We start from the raw sequence: 14,277 nt of genomic DNA on the forward strand, positions 1-14,277 counted from the left end.
TTCCTGAGACAAAATATATCTATCTGATTTATCTCTTGGAGAAATCCTTTAAGAAAATTAATTCCTTTCCTTTAGAGTATCCTTCCTCTCTCTCTCTCCCTCCCTCCATCCCTCCCTCCCTCCTTCCTTCCTTCCTTCCTGCCTGCCTGCCTGCCTGCCTGCCTGCCTGCAGTCCTGGGGCTTGAAACTCAGGACCTGGGCACTATTCCTGAGATGCTTTTTGGCTCAAGGTTAGTACTGTACCATTTGAGCCACAACACCATCTCTAGTTTTTTCTGCTTATGTGGCACTGAGGAATTGAACCCAGGGCTCATATTCTAGGTAAACAGTCTACTGCTAAGGACATTCCCAGCCCTAAAGTACCACATTTCAAAGACTAATTCTTTTTTCTATTTTAAAATGGCAGCATCATTAGTTACCTTACAAAAAATATAAAACAAGCCAGATGCCAATGGCTCATGCCTGGAACCCTAGCTACTCAGGAAAATGAGATATGAGATGGTAGTTTGAAGCCAGCCTGGCTAGGAAAGTCCTTGTGAGACTCTATCTTCAATAAACTACTTCAAAAAGCCAGAAGTGGTGCTGTGGCTCAAGTGGAAGGGAGCTTGCCTTGAGAAAAAGCTCAGAGACGGTTCCAGGCCTATATTTCAAGTCCCAGGACTGGCAAAAGGAAAAAGAAAAAATAATAGTTCAAACAAGTCAACTTTGCAATTAGCTACAAGTTCTTCCTTTGATCTAATTTTAATTCTCTGTTAGGCCAGAAAACTAATCTTGGCTAATCAATGAGGTCATTTACCTATAATGACCCTTGGATGTGATACACAAACCACTCAACATCTGCTTACATTTTAAACATTCTAACCAATCTCTTTTACAACTAATGAGTAACATCAGCAAACATATATGCAATATATAAAGTTAGAAACTCACATTCTTGGTGCTTGATATCTTTTGACTTTTATTATTAGCAACATTAATCTTATAAAGGAGTTACTTTGTGATTTTTCCATACAGTCACACATATACCTTATTTTTGGTTGCCTTATTTAAAAAAAGAACAAACCATAACCTTCTTTAATTGGTAAGTGTAAATTGGTAATTGGTAAAGGTCTAAAAATCAATCTGGGAAAAGAAAGCTCAAATCCCCAAGTATAGAAACAAGTTTTGTTTTAATGTTTTAATCCTACATGTGGATGTTGAATTAGAGAGGAGGGTTAGTTAAAGGCTTTGGGTGCAGGAAGAGAAAAAGGATGCAATTCAGACAGTGAATAAATTAAGTGTTGCCTACATTATGAAATAGGATCATAAATTCTCTTGCTTCTAGGGGAGGGCGGTGAACATGCGTGAGGTTGAATGCAGGCATACCAGACATTGTTTTCATGGTAATACAAATCACAATCAGAACTAAGGAATAATCTGCCCCCCTAAGAGCTTCTGTTAACTGCAGGAAGCAAAGAAGTGAATTCTCTATGATGGCACAGCCTTTAGGGTTTGGTAGAAAAACTCCATATTAGGTAAGTCCTGACTTAGACACCTTGATCTTTCATGACCCTATTGGAGCCAAACAAGGGCTCCCTGACTGAATTAAACTGTTGATACTCCGCCCCGGACAGAGCTGACTGCCTCCCTAGATGTTACATCAGAGTCTCTGGAATCCTGGGTGGTGTTTGTAAATAGCCAAGCCATGCGCACAGAAGCCACGTGTCAAATGTTGATGAGACAGCATGCAATCTGAAGATAAGAAAGCATCAAGTGCCAAAGAGAAACTTGCTTCTTGGTCCCTAAAAATGTGCATATGGATGCCAAGGAATTATCTCTCTAGGGGATTTTTTTCTTCTTTCCTTTGATTATAAATATATTGATATATAATATATGATATATATGAGAGGAAGTAGAAGAGAAAAAGTCCACATTTGTCTGTTACCTTTCTTCCTTTCCTTTTCATTTCCCTTTCTCTTTTGTCCTTCCTTTCTTTTTTCTCTTTTGATTTCTCTCCCATTCCCCTTCCCTCTCTCTGTTCCTTCCTTACTTTTTCCCTCTTTCGATTTCTTTCCCTCCCTTTCCCCCTCTTCCCTTTTCTTTCCCCTTCCCTTTCCCCTTCCCTTTCCCCTTCCCCTTCTCCTCTCCACTTAACTGATATGCCCAGTTCAATTTAGGGTAAGTTTCTCAGCCTCACATACACTTGTTACCATCTCCCCTCCCAAGACATTGTGCTCACTACATGATCATGAGCATATCAGGTGAGATGCATAGCCACTAAGGTACACACTAAGTACCCAAATAGTTTACTGTCACATTTTTCATCTAGACAACATTACAATACAATAGATTTAGCACTGCTTACAGGAAAAGAAAAACAACTGAGTTTTGTAGGCTAGTCTCTGCCACTCAGCACACTTAGACTTCCAGCGTTTTGCCAGTTAATCGGAGGTAAGAGTCTGTTAGATTTGTCTTCGCAGGCTGGCTTTGCACTAGGATCCTCAGATCTCAGCCTCTTGAGTAGATTATCAATCTATGGGACTTCCTACTTGAGATTTTTCCTCTTCATCTATTTGTTTGTGAATGAGAAACAGGTAAACCCCATTCCTCAAGAGGGCTGAATTCTTACCAATATTAGAGAAAAATGGCAATGTCAACAGTAAATTTTTAAGCCTAAAATATGGAAAGAGTCCCATAAATTCAGGATAATTTAAAGTATAGTGAATTATAACAAAATTGATTACTGAGACAATGCTATCAGTAGAAAGTTAAACTCATTGTCTTGTTAAAATTCTTACTTATTCAGAGCTAAGTAAGTTATTACAGTCTCCAGTCTGTAATTCTAGCTACTCAGAAGACTGAGATCTGCCCATCATGGTACAAAGCCAGCCTGGGAAGAAATAGCTGAGAGACTGTTATCTCCAATTAACTAGCAGAGCTAGAAGTAGAGGTGTGGGTAAATGGTAGAACAACAACATTGAGCAGAAAAAGGTAAGCAAGAGCTCAAGGACCTAAGTTCAAACCCCAGTGCCATAGTCATGACAAGATACACTGTACTTACAGACTATGGTATTAAATTGAAAACACTTTCTACAACTGTGCAGATCATTTTGTTGTTGCTGTTGTTGTTCTGGTCCTGAGACTTGATCTCAAGGCCTGGGTACTGTACTTGAGCCTCTTTTACTCCAGTCTAGCCCTCTAACACTTGAGGCTTTTTTTTTTTTTGCCAGTCCTGGGCTTGAGCTTAGCGCCTGAGCACTGTCCTTGGTCTTTCTCAAGGCTAGAGCCTCAGCACCACTTCCGGCTTTTTTCTATGTATGTGGTACCGAGGAATCGAACCCGGGTCTTTGTGCATGGTAGGCAAGCACTCTACCACTAGGCCAAACTCCCGGCCCCCACTTGAGGCTTTTTGATAGTTAATTGGAGATAAGATTCTCACTGGCTTTCCTCACCAGGCTCACTTTGAACAGCCTCTTTGGTAGCTAGGATTATAAGCATAAAATACTGACTCAATTACTTAGATAATTTTTCAAAAGAAAAAAGCAAATAAACAAATAAATAAAATGGCATATCCAATATCTTTTACATTTGAAAGACACATCCTGTAAAAATGTTTTAAATGACATGTAGAAACGTTTTTATATCTCTATAATTTCCTATTTCACATAATGATTGCATTTTAAGAGTGAATATTGGGGCTGGGAATGTGACTTAGTGGTAGAGTGCTTGCCTACCATGCATAAAGCCCTGGGTTCGATTCCTCAGTACCAGATAAACAAACTAACAAACAAACAAAAAAGTGGTGCAGTTGCTCAAATGGTACAGTGCTAGCCATAAGCAATAGAAGCCCACAGACAGTGCCCAAGCCCTGAGTTCAAGCCCCATGACTGGCAAAAGAAATAACAACACAAAACGAGTAAACATTGTTTCAAAAGAACAAAAACCTAATTCCCAAAGTTAGTAGCCAAACACACATCCCAATTTTGATTTTTAGTAGTTACCCATCATTAAATCACAGCCATTAATAAGATGAGCCATCAGCAGAATGCTTTGGCTTTCTTCCAGTGTTTTGTTAGAAACTATAATGTGGTAGAAGTTTCTAAATTTAAATTTTTAACCTGGTTTAAGATCAACTTATAGGTAATATAATTTCTTAGGGCAAAAGTAAGCATTTATTTGACTATATTGGTGTAATGATACATAAAATCTGGACTATGAACTTAATTTTATACTGTGTCATTTACTAGTAAGATATAGCAGCTTCAGCTTTTACTAAGGCAATTTATGTGGTATTATTAAGTTGAGAAATCTGTTCTGCACTAAACAATATTTACTTACAGTTTTCTTTCTTTAACAGTTATATTCCATACATGAAAGTAGGAGTACTCAGAATTGATATATTAACTGAACTTACTTTCAAAGATGTTCTCTAATTTTACAAACAACCAGCCATTTTATTTATAGCAAGAGGATTCTTTTTCTTCTATAATGTATGCAGGCAAACAAACAAAAAGCTAATAATCATCTAATCACCCTAATTAGAGGGTGGTTAAAAATGATCCTTTAATACAAAAATCATGAAAGGTTATAAAAGAACTAAGAGAACTTTATAGCCAATGGCAAATATGAAAATTCTATAACTTCAAAGGAAGAGACTTCAAACAAAAGTGCTGAAAGAAGCAGATTAAAAAAATTAATTAATGGGAACAAGACAGTATATTATTTTAAAAAAGAAAAGAAAGACAGTAGGTTAAAGATGGAATCTAGGTGTGGCAACACTATATTAGGTGGTTTACATTGAGCCATATCACTAATAATTAAGGTGTGTTTTTTAATGAAGACAAAAGAAAAACAGAATAACTCAGATATCATTTCATACCATCTGCTTTCATTATAATTGTTTAAACCACTGTTTTGCTTTTATTTATGAAGACAAAAATATACTAATATTGGGGGAAAGTGCTAAGATTAAGAACCCATTTTCAAGTTTCATGAATGTGTCCATTAAAGTACGGCCTAGCTGCAGACACTAAATGTAATACTCTGCCAGGACCATAAGTGATTTGATAAAGCAGTTTTCAGCAATGGCTAATGAGGGCTGGCAGCTCTAATTAAGGTCATCTTTACTTAGGAATGTGCACAGAACAAATAGTGGCAAAGCTCAAAATAGTGCAAGTAATAAAAGAAAAACATCAATACCATGCATAGAATATTGTGTTTGTTTGAGACATGCTTTTCCTATGTAGCCCAGGCTTTATCCTCAAACTCACAATCTTCCCACATGTGACAAACGAATGGCAGACTGCCTGAGTATGTGTATGCCTGACTGACTACAGGCAATTCTAAGACAGCAGTAGTCTTATCAACAAAAGGTAATGACCAATGTCTTGAATAAGCTATATCTTCCAGAAATTACTGATTATAAAAAGCAAAGTTAGCTGCTTGGTGGCTCGCGCCTATAATCCGAACTACTCAGGAGGCTGAGATCTGAGGATCAAGGTGGAGAGCCAGCCTGGGTACCAAAGGACCTGAGCCTTATCTCCAATTAACCTCTAGAAAATGGGAAGTGGGGCTTGGCTCAGGGGTAGGGTGGTAGCCTTCAGCTGAAGAAGGGACAGCGTCCAGGCCGAGTTCAAGCCACATGACCCATAAAAAAAGAAAAAGCAAAGTTAAAAATCTGAACAGGCCTGTTGCTGGTGGCTAACGCTTGAAATACTAGCAACTGAGGATGCTGAGACCCGAGGATCATGCAGTTTGAAGCCAACTCAGGCAAGAAAAATCTGAAAGACTCTTATGTTCAATTAAATAGGAAAAAGCTGAGAGTGGAGCTGTGGCTCATGTAGCAAGAGTGCTAGCTCTGAACAAAAGGAGCCCAAGGACAGCAAGCCCAGGCCCAGAGTTCAAACCCCACAACAGATGAAAGAAAAAGAAAAGAAATAGAATTACACTCTTTAAAAACTGAAACAGGACAATAATGAATGAACAAAATCAAAGTCCTGAAACTTTGTCATTTCCCAACTGTCCTTTTGTTTCACTGAGGAAATTTTAACAGGCAAAAAGCTTTGTTTGGTAGTTTGTGAAACACTGAAATAGTCTGCCTGTGATTTCCTCTAGATTGTGTAGATACAATGGAGGGAATCTAGACTTAACAACAGTTGGCAGGAGTTTAAACAAGAATGTCAATGTTTACAGACACCCCTTTCAATACTTGGGTTATATCTCTAATTGGAAGGTACAGTAGGTAAGTGAGGATAGTTGAGAAAAGTTCTTACAAGTCTATATTAAAGCCATGTTCCACAGCTCACCTCATTCACTGCCTGATGACTGACTATTGAACATTGAATCACCCTATATTAATTTCTGCAGGCTCTTTTCTGAAATTATACATGATAGTCAACTTTTATGCAATAAACTATCCTCATTTATGAGAGGGAGACATTTAATTGCTAATAATCTCTAGGGCCATAGTTCTAGACAGATATGCTGTTCCCACTTGATTTCAACACAGTATATTAAATATGAGATACTTCCTGAAAATTAAATAACTGTATCAACCATACACATTTATTATGTGCGTGTGCCAGTATGTGGGTGTAAACTCTGAGCCTAGACAGACATTACCCCTCATGTTGTAGCTCAAGGGTGGTATCTTACCACTTACAGTTCAACTCCACTTCTGGCCTTTGGGGAGTTAAATGGAGTTAGGAATTGGATTTGCCTGTCTGGGCTAGCTTTGAATCTTGATCCTCAGATCTAAGCTCCTTTGGCTTGTTAGGATTATAGGAATGAGCCACTGGTGCCTGGGAATCATACACATTTTGGTTTAACTTTTTTTTTTTTTACCAGTCCTGGGGCTTGAACTTAGGGCCTGGGTACTGTCCCTGAGCTTCTTTTTGCTCAAAGTTAGCATTATGGCTCAAAGTTAGCACCATTTGAGCCATAGTGCCACTTCTGGTTTTTTCTGTATATGTGGTACTGAAGAATCAAACCCAGGGCTTCATACATGCTAGGCAAGTACTCTACCACTAAGCCACATTCCCAGACGAATCATGCACACTTTTTTTTTTTTTTTTGCCAGTCCTGGCACTTGAACTCAGGGTGTGAGCACTGTCCTTGGACTTTCTCAAGGCTAGAGCTCTACCACTTGAGGCTCAGCACCACTTCTGGCTTTTTTCTATGTATGTGGTACTGAGGAATTGAACCTGGGTCTTCATGCATGCTAGGCAAGCACTCTACCACTAGGCCAAAGTCCAGGCCCTCAATGCACACTTTTATAACATCTTTATAAAGATAAAATTCACATACAATAAACTCTTCCTTTAAAAAGCTACACTTTGGTCTCCTTTAGTATATTAATAGAGTTCTACAATCCTGAGTATCTAGATCTAGAAGATTTTTATCACTCTATAAAGCAACTCTGTATCTATTAGGTAATTTTTTGGTATTGTTTTCAAAATTCAATATAACATTGTCAGCAGTCATCATAATATTTATCAGTACTTGATCCCTTATTAATGCTTAATAATATTCCACTGTATGGAATACACCACAATTTGTCAAGTCATTCATGAGGTGATGGACATCTGGTTTGTTTAAATTTGTTTTTTTTTTTTTTGCCAGTCCTGGAGGCTTGAATTTAGGACTTGGGAACTGTCCCTGAGCTCCTTTTGCTCAAGGCTGGCACTTTACCACTTGAGCCACAGCGCCATCTCTGGCTTTTTCTGTTTATGTGGCACTGAGGAATTGAACCAGAGTTTATGCTAGGCAAGTACTCTACCACTAAGCCATATTCCCAGCTCTCTTTTATTTTTATTGATTTTTTTTTTTGCTTGTGGTCACTGGTTCACATCCTCTTTATCTCCACCCCTTGGAGAAGCCTTCTTTCCTACTGTATACCCACTAATGGATGTGGTGTTTAATCCACTCAATAACATCACACTAGTCACTATGTTTTGGCAGTGAGTTGAAATTGGAGCTCTAGACCAAGTAAATGCTGTGTGTTTGGCAAAATCACTGGCGTTTGTGTTTTGCAGCACAGTTTCCAAGATAACCACCAGTTCTACTTGGCATCCTCACTTTCCCACAGTTGGAGGTCCCAACTCTGAAGTTGACTTGGGAGATATTCTCTTGCTTTTGGTGTGGGTGTCATTGCTGTCTTTAAGAGTTACTAGGCAAGGATGGTGTCTTGTTGAGAAAACATTATTTTCATGAACCAATACTGGCAATTGGTCTAAAAGTTTTTGCCAATCACCATGTTAGAAAACAATGATAATCAATATAGTTTACCTAGTTATTTATAAAACATGTAGACTCCATCTAGCAATATAATATAGCTACATTAAGATTATGCAATTGTATTAAAGCAATAGCAAGTGAAATTGCATTAGAAACAATTATGGCATTAAAAAGCAGATCTAGCAACATTTTCTAAAACATGAGGTATTTTTTTTCTGGGCACCAATGATTCCCATCTGTAATTTTGAGAGGTTGAGATCTGAGGACTGAAATTCAAAATCAGCCCAGACTTGGTCAGACTCTTATCTCCAAGTAGCCACCAAGAAAGCTAGAAGTGGAGCTGTGGCTCAAGTGATAGAATTGGAGCTAAGGGATAATGCCTTGACACCCAAGTTCAAGCCCTAGGACTAGCACACACACACACACACACACACACACACACACACACACACACACGTTATTCTAAAATGTTGACATTCTGCAACCTCTTGATATTTTATTTCAAGGTGATTTCATAAGAACTTAATAATCTGCATGATAGAAAACACTCCCTGCTAGGTATATCTAAGGATCATAAAAAGGACTTCTTAATGAGGTCAGCAAATAAGGAAATAGTGACACTTGCTTTACAATACTATGTGGGTGGAGTCTTGGAAAAACTGGTTGTGAATTTCTAGCTCCAACAAGTGAAACCAAAACACAAACTCCAGACTTTGCCACCTACTGCAAAGTCAGCGCCCAATAAGAACCAAGTCCGTGGCAGGTGCATTTCTTGTCTAGGAAGCGTGCAAGCAATCAGTGCTCACTGGCCACTACTCAGGATCACATGCCACTGCCACAAAATAAATACTGCCCCTCCTGTTCCGGGCATAAGCCAAAAGAAATGAAAGCCTTCAAAAGAGTTTGGTAAATAAATGAATTTAAACAAAGCAAGTGACTTCTCTCATTCCAAGTCAATTCCTTATTGATGATTAAATTCAGTAAGAAAGCAATCAAAACAGTGCTACAGTCTAAAAATAACATGTCATGGATCTTGCTTATTATTATTATTATTATTATTATTATTATTATCATCTCTCCTAAAAGTCGATTGATCAAATCAGGCCTATGGAATTTGGAGATTACTCAGGGGCTACCGACTGGCGCAGGAGACAAGGTAGATGAAGGTCCCGGGTTACATCTTTCATGGTAAACTTTTATTTTTTTTTTATCACAGAGTTACTGAAATAATTTTATCTAAGAGAAAATGTGACTTTCATTCGTTTTGATCAATATTCTGAGTTTGTTGGGCAAACATGTATGCATCTATGCCTCAGTGCTTCCTTTTAACTTACGGTAAATAAGAAGTAACCAATGAACTGTTGCTATTCTCTGAGATGACATCATGTGAAAGTACCTCCACTATCAGTGAGTAAAACGATCCTAAACCACGTCGCCAAAAATCAAAGTAGAGTTACAAATTGAACTTGTGACGACAAAGAGTTTTGGAAATCTCATTTGTGTAGCATTGTTCCATTTTGGTGCTTTTATTTCTGTCTACCTTTTTCATCCAATAAATATTTACTCTCATTTTTCATGAACATATTTCTGCTGAATATTTTTTTAAATTAAGATTTGTGACATAGAAATTTATATTCAGTTCCAAACTGAGTATGAACCACACATGCATCCATGCAGCTAACCTTCAGTATCTCAACTTTCTATTAAAATGCAAATGTAATGACTTCATTAGCCAGTCAACAATACCCTTAGCAGCACATCAGACCCAATCAGTATCTTTCCCCAGTAAATCCCAACTTCCTTCACATATATTCTTTTTCCAGTGTTGGATCATTTACCTAAAACATTTTTGTGTTTCAATTCTGCCATTATAATCCCTGACTGGAGATGGGGGAAAAGTGCAATGTGTGATTTGAGATTTTTTTTTTTAAATCCACGCATGGATTCTATTCAGACAGGCAATTAAAAAAGAAAAAAAAAAACTCACTAAATTTTAAGCAAGCCACCTGAAAATAATCCCGTTTCAACTCTGAACTATTGGACAAGAGAAAAAGCCATCAGTCGATATAATTAAAACCATATCATGAAGCTGACTGCCAGTAAATAAACACGTCTTTCTCAGGGCCACACTTTATATTCTCCTAAGTAGAAAACTCTCTCCATAGAAACTCCGGTAGCTCCCAACACTAGACAGGCAATCCCAGGAAAAGATTGAGCAAGAAGAGAGGGGGGGGGGAGACACACACACACACACACACACACACACACACACACACACACACGGAGATGAAAGACTGAAAGAAAAGAGAAAGCAAGAGGCAGAAGAGAAATTCGGATGGGACAGTCACACGTCTGTCCTCCACTTCTTTTCTGGACTAGCTCTCCGCAGCAGCCAGTCTCTCTCTGAACTCGGAGCGGCTGGCACCCCGACCCCGCGCCCACCCCTCCCGGGCCTGCGCCTGCCTTTGTGTCTGCCTGTCACTTACCAGGGAACCCACACCGGAGCTGATTTCGGGGAGGAGAAGCACAAAGCCAGGACACGGATTTGCCTTACAGAATTCTCTCACACTCATTTCCCAGACTTCAAGACACAGCCCACGCGCTGCCTAGCGCGGGACCTGGGTTGGGGGGGGTGGGGGTGGGGGGAAGTGGGTTCGGATCTTGTTTGGGGGGGGGAGAACCTGAGAAACTGCTTTCCTCTCTTTTCGTTCAGCGCCACCCACAAAAAGCGCGGACTTAGGTGTGGGGTGGTGGGGAGGGCGGGGAAGGGACGCCACACACCCCAGAAACTCCACTTGGGTGTATTCCTATCCCACTCACCGTGACATCTGCTGAGTGATGTCCCCTAAAGGGACCCCGCCAACCCCAGACCCAGACTCCAAAGCCAACTGCAAGAAGGAAAGGAAGAAAAGGAAAAGAAAAAAAAAATAAAGAAGAGGGGAGAAAAAAAAAAAAACAGCCCTTCAGGGTTGTGTGGGGGTGGTTCGGGAGACACTAGAGACCCCGTGTGACTTACAAGAAGGACATGGGGTGCCGTTGTTTAAAGGGGAAAGTGGCAGGTCGCCCCCCAAGCCCCAGCCCAACTAATTTAACAAGAAATGCACAGGAAATTTTTTTTTTTAAAAAATCACTTTTCTCAAGCTTGAAAGGCGGGGAGAGCAGCTCGTTGGAGGTCCAAAGGTAAGTTTTTTTGGGGGGGCGCAGAGGGGGGGCGAGCATTCGCAGGAGACAGAAGCGAACCCCGAAGTACAGGTTTAAAGGGGTTTGTGGTCGGCTGGCGGTGGTGGAGATGAAAACTCTATTTGTCAGCCATGTTGAAGAAGCTCCAGTCCCCGGTGAGGCTTCGCTCTGGGTATTTGTGGGTGACATTACAAGGTCTGCTCCCCAATCCCTGGAAGCCCAAGAGAAAGCGAGGTGGGGCGGGAGAAGTGGAGCGGGGGGGAGAGCAGGAGAGGGAGCGAGCGAGCGAGAGGGGGGTGGGCTGGAGAGGGGAGAAGGAGAGTTTCCCAGCCAGGGCGAGGGAGCGAGGGAGAGGGGGGCGCGCTCTGACCTGGCTCCGGGCCCCCAGCCTTGCAGCGATCCAGTCCTTGCAGTCGGGTCTCCTTTCTAACAAATCCTAAAGGGCAGCCATCTTGCTTCCTTCTGCTTCTCTACGAAAGCAGCCCGGCGTCCGCATCAATATTCATAAGGCAGTTTGACGTCTGTTCTCATCACTCGGCGGGGCCGGCGTCTCGGGGCGGCCGCCGAGGGGGCGGACGTGACTCGCATGCGAGCCGGGGCCTGGGCACACGGCGGCGGCCGCCCGGGCTGTCGCCTGGCGCTGCTGGCACGGCCGCGGGGGCTCTGGTCCTCCTCTTGGTCCTCCTCCTCCTGGTTCTCCTCCTCCTCCTCCTGATCCTCCTCCTCTTCGTCCTCCTTCCTCCTCCTCCTCCTTCTTCCTTCTCTTCCTCTTCTTCCTCCTCTTCCTCCTCCTCCTTCTTCCTCCTCTTCCTCTTCTTCTTCCTCCTCCTCTTCTTCCTCTTCCCCCCCCCCCCCCGATCCACCCCAGGGCGCTCAGCTTCTGCTCTCTGGGAATCAGTGCCTGGGCCGTCTGGGGGGACTGTGTGCCCTGGGGCGCGCGATCGAGCGCAGGAGCAGGGAGGAGGCGGGGTGGCCCGGCTGAGCACCTAGAGCGAGGACGTGGGGGTGGGGTGGGGTGGGTGTGGGGGGATCCCGAGCTGGCCTGCTCCTCCTCGCCCCGGAGCCCCTTTCCCTCCTCCGGAGCCCGCGGCAGAGCCGGGGGTCCTGGACGTGGACGCGGAGAGCGCGCCGGTTCCCCGCGGAAACTTTCCTGGGTTCCCCACTCCATCACTTCCTTTCCTTTTTTTCCTTGTCCAGAGAGATCCACGCACGCGCCCACGTCACTCCCGCTCCCTCCCTCTGCACTCCAGGCAGGCACCCACCCTCCCCTCCCACCCACACCCACCGGCACCCCCGAGGGGTCCCCCTCCTCCGTACCGAAGACTGGCCAGGTCAGGAAGTGGACTCACCTTCTGTTTACTTTGGCCACGTGCATGGCGAAGGGCAGGGCAGCTGGCCCTTCCCAGAGGAGCTTCTTACCCTTGACCCTGCACCAGCTCGCTGGAGGGAAACCCATCTGCACGTTCGCATGTCCACTTGTCCCCCGTAAGTTCCTCTACTTCCAAGACATTTCCACGTGTGCGATTCGGCATGGCAGAAACTGTGCGTTAAAGAGCCGGGCATTCCCACCCACTGACCTGGGTCTGCCCACACCGCGGGGAGGGCTCGCGCAAGGGCTCTGGCTCCCCTTTCGTGACCTCTTTTCCCTGGCAAAGCAGTGTGCTTCTGCTATCCACGCGCCTTTACCCGCTAATTGCCATTTTGTTTGGAAGATGACCTAAAGAACAAAGTTCCTATGAAGCCTAGCGGCCAGCAGTGCTTGGCATCTACCCCACCTTGGGGGAAATCTCAATAACTCTATACGCTAATTGGACCATGCATAGGAAAGGGCACTACTCTCATTTCTTTAGGAATGAGGCCTTGCAGGGTGCTGGTTGGTGTCTAATGCCTGTAATGCTAGCTACTCAGTAGGCTGAGTTCTGAGGATCACAGTTCAAAGCCAGCCCCGGCAGAAAAGTCTTATGAGATCTCATCTCCAAAAAATTAAATAAATAAATTGCTGGAAGTGGAGCTGTGGCTTAAGTGTTAGAAGGCTAGCATTGAGCAAAACGGCTCAGGCCCTCGGTTCAAGCCCCAGGACAGAAAGAAAAAAGAAAAAAGAAAGAAAAGGAAGAAAGGCAGACAGGCAGAAGGAAGGAAGGAAGGAAGGAAGGAAGGAAGGAAGGAAGGAAGGAAGGAAGGAAGGAGAATAAATGAGGCCTAGAATGTGGCTGTGTGAAATACCCTTGTACAAGTCTAAATAAAAGGTTCACACAGGAGAAGGTTCACAGAGAATCACTTGAATCCAGGAATTCTGGAGCGGTTTAGGTAACATAGCAAGAATTCTTTTTTTTTTTTTAAGGTAAAGTGGGAAAGATGGGGCTGCAGATTTTAAGGGATGACATTGATTGATATGCATTGTACTCTGACTTGTAGAAATGAAACACCTTTGCACAACTACTTACTAAAAATATACTAATAAAAGAAAGAAAAAGGCCGTGTGTTGGTGGCTCATCTCTACAATTTTAGCTACTCGGGAGGCCAAAATTGAGGATCACAGTTTGAAGCCAGCCTAAGCAAGAATGTTCCTGACTCTTTCTTCCAATTAGTCAGCAAAATGCTGAAAATAGATCTGTGGCTCAAGAAGTAGAGTCCCAGCCCTGGAGTCAAAAAGCTAAGGGACAGGAGCCGGGAGTTTGGCCTAATGGTAAGAGTGCTTGCCTAGCATGCACGAAGACCCAGGTTCGATTCCTTGCTACCACATACATAGATAAAAAAAAAAAAGCCAGAAGTGGTTCTGTGGTTCAAGTGGTTGAGCCCTAACCTTGAGAAAAAAAACCCAAGGATAGTGCTCAGGCCCTGAGTCTAAGCCCAGGACTGGCAAAAAAAAAAAAAGCTAAGGGA

General features: G+C 42.6%; 1 protein-coding gene across 1 annotated transcript in view; it reads right to left on the reverse strand.

Moving 5' to 3' along the window:
• Positions 1 to 12,154, reverse strand: part of Tet2 (tet methylcytosine dioxygenase 2) — a 70,346-nt gene extending 58,192 nt beyond the window's left edge. Inside the window, exon 1 of the mRNA XM_090356730.1 lies at positions 11,765 to 12,154. The gene's annotated coding sequence lies outside the window, so the exon portion shown is untranslated. The remainder of the gene's footprint in view (positions 1 to 11,764) is intronic.
• Between the last annotated feature and the right edge of the window lie 2,123 nt (positions 12,155 to 14,277).

This window comes from Megascapheus bottae, chromosome 23 (assembly GCF_031878675.1).
Source record: "Megascapheus bottae isolate mThoBot1 chromosome 23, mThoBot2.hap1, whole genome shotgun sequence".
NCBI lineage: Eukaryota > Metazoa > Chordata > Mammalia > Rodentia > Geomyidae > Megascapheus > Megascapheus bottae.